Source organism: Bos mutus, chromosome 23 (assembly GCF_027580195.1).
Source record: "Bos mutus isolate GX-2022 chromosome 23, NWIPB_WYAK_1.1, whole genome shotgun sequence".
Classification (NCBI taxonomy): Eukaryota; Metazoa; Chordata; class Mammalia; order Artiodactyla; family Bovidae; genus Bos; species Bos mutus.
In genome coordinates, this window is record NC_091639.1 from 25,114,277 (window position 1) to 25,117,321 (window position 3,045).

The window sequence follows — 3,045 nt, forward strand, 5'->3', positions numbered from 1 at the left end:
AGGAATTTTGAAAACCAATGCTGCTGAAGACAAAATTCCCATCATGAGCTAAACAGGCTCCCTGACAGAGAGGAAACACAAGCTTCTGAGAACCAGGGTCCAATTCTCTTTACATAGAGGCCACACCGGTGAAGAAGGGCACCCAGCCAAGTAGGGTGCATGTTCTTTCAAATGGGACGGGGGCCTTGACCCCCTTCTGAAGAACCTTTTTCCACTCTGATTCCATAAGAATAAGTCAGTAATCTGCTCTGAGTGATCAAATGCCATTTCTCTCTGAGTCCGCTTGTCTCTGCTCCCTTTTTGTTCTGTGTAGCTGCTTCAGCTTTTTGAATGGCTTTTTCTGTCCTAGTTTATCACAGGTTTGAGTTGCATCCGTATCGGGAGTTCTCTCTTATGGTAGATTTGGCACCAACTGGAGAAGTTGAAACCCTCCCTAAGTCAGATCCAGTTCCAGGGAACCCCAGGGAACCATCCGTGCACTTTGGATGCAGTTTGGGTTTTATCTGAGTTTTGTCTCATTTGCTGCAACCTGGAACATACTTGATTATGTAAGAAGTTTTACAGACATGGGTCTAGTCTGGCCACAGAATCCACTCCCTGCCCCCACCCTGCAATCTCGAAAGCCCAGCAACCTGCTGGGGTGCGTCCTCTGGGTCAGCTGCCGTCTAATCCAAGTTGACAACTTGAGAAGGGCTCCTGCAGGTGGACTTTCTACCTTTGAAGACCCAGGCCCCATGGGGGACCACCCTGCTGCCACATCTTTCTGGCTGCTCCCTGGGAATGTTTGTTCTTTCAGTTACATCTGGATCCGGCTAATGAAAACAGAATGTGACAGGTAGTCTATGTTGGGGATTTTTCTGCCTTTATTCCTCCTCTCCTCCAAAATGCAGAGAAAGGCTAATCATAAATTAGCCTTCACCACAGGTATTGTGAGTCCCTCCAGTTTCCTCTTGTTTTTAGAGGTTTTACCCCTCTTGTAAAAATGCACAAGGACAGCATGCTTGTTACAGAAAAAGTAGGTAAAAAGAAAAACATCTTAAAATGATTTTTCAGTAAAAATATCAGGCTGAGGTATTGCCTGATACTTTGCTCCATCCAGTCTTTCTAACTCAGCTCCTGCTCACTTTCATCAAGTACTGATCTTGCCCTTCACGGGGACAGTGCCCCTAGCAACCAACATTTTTTGTTTTGTTTTATTCCTAAACTGCTTTAGTGAAGTTACTTTAAGAAAAGTGTTCTCCCCAAAAAAATGCAAAAGAAACATATATCCGTGATAGAACAAAATATTTTAATGAACAGTTTAAACAACTCTTTTATAAGTGAGTTTCTGAATGGGCCATGGCACCGCTTCTTAGGGTGGCTTCCTCTGACCAGCCTTAGTCCTGATGTTACACGAGCCTGGGTAATTTGTCTCTTGTGGGTGACATCCAGAGTTCTCTATTTAGGCCCTCTGAACAGTGGTTCAGGCTGGTTGCCAGGCTGACCAGGCTCTCAGCTCCCAATCTGCGGGATGATGCCTTTTCTTGCACATTCTTATTCTATGCCTCTACAACCTCCTTTTCCCATTTTGGGGATGATAGTGTGTCAGGTATGAACTGCAAGTCATAAATTCAGGAAAGACCTTGAGGATTCTTTGTCTGTAAACAAACTTACTTTCTACTTCAAACCTCCATTTAATATGATGGCAGGAGTTTAATCTGTCCAAGTGGGTTTACACACAGGTACAGATCCGCCTCGTCTGGGTCACAGTCTATCCACGCTGGTATCCCGCAATGATGCCTGCTCTCACCTGGCCTTTGCACTGTGCAGGTCAGTGCTAAGTCATCCCTGACCCAAGGCCCCCCAGTTCCAGCTTGCTTTCAGCTCAACTCTTTACTGCTTGGAGCACAAAGGTCTTCTGTCGCACATGGTGCTGGGAAAAGCAGGAGCCTCCGTGGGGCTATCTATGTGCCTCATTTCATCTCTGCTGTTTCATCTCCTTATTACATCTCTGCTATTCTTGGGTGCAGAGGTTTTGGTGGGCTGTGTCAGGCCCCATGTTCAGGTCAGCTACATTACTTGCCAGAATCCATGCAAAATGAAAACACCAAGCTGGGCAGGGGTTGGGAAAGTCAATGTCCCCTTCCCGAGGGCCCACAGCGCCTGTCCACAGCAGACAGCCGATCCCCGAGGGATGGCAACCTTCATGCTGGTACACACTGCACACTCAGTCTCTGGATGAGTGGGCAAGAAGCTCCACCAGATTGGTACCCTCAGCCTGGGACCAAAAGGCAGCTTCCTTGAATCCCACCCCCAAATGCCATGGGGTGGGCACACCCAGCCCTGACACCCCCAGTGCCTGCACCTGTGCCCAGGCCCACATCAGGTGTGGAGGGAGCTAGCAGATCACAACACAGGAAGAGGGAGGTGACAGGGGCTATGGCACCAGGGGACATAGGGGTGAGCAGTGGGGATCCCAAGCCAGACACAGTGGGGGCAGGATGCACAAGAGTTGCGGCTCCAAGCCCCTGGTGCGCTCCACTGTCCTGTGGTCTGGTTTACAAGTCACAGATTCAAAGCTAAAATTAGTAAGAATTTCAGGGCAGCCACTACACAGCATTCGACCTAAGTGCAAGGGCCTTCTGGGAGCAGTGCCTGTGCACGACACCGGTCACACCACCAAACAGGCTGGCCTGTGTGGTCCGATGCACAAAAGCTTGAAATAGACTTCCTGTTTCTTATATCAGCCCTTCCTCGGTGCAGTGAGAATAAAAGCGTTGTAGCTGGGACCTCCCTGGTGGTCCAGTGGCTAAGACTCTGCACTCCCAATGAAGGGGGCCTGGGTTCAAACCCCGGTCAGGGAATTAGATCCCACGTGCTGCAACTAAGACTCCACATGCCACAACTAAAGATCCCGCATGCTACAATGAAGATTGAGATCCTGCGTGCTGCGGCTGAGACCCAGTGCAGCCGAATAAATAAAAAAAAAATTTTTAAGGGGTTCTAGTTGTTGCCTGGAGTAGAGTCAGAGGAGAGGTTTGGGTAGGGGACAGTGCTAGAGTAACA

The 3,045-nt window shown here is 48.8% G+C and overlaps 1 non-coding gene across 1 annotated transcript; it reads left to right on the forward strand.

The window, feature by feature from the left end:
* Positions 1-2,770: 2,770 nt before the first annotated feature.
* On the forward strand, positions 2,771-2,843 carry TRNAG-CCC (transfer RNA glycine (anticodon CCC)). The gene has a single exon. It is a non-coding gene; the product is annotated as a tRNA-Gly (tRNA).
* The last annotated feature ends 202 nt before the right edge of the window (positions 2,844-3,045 follow it).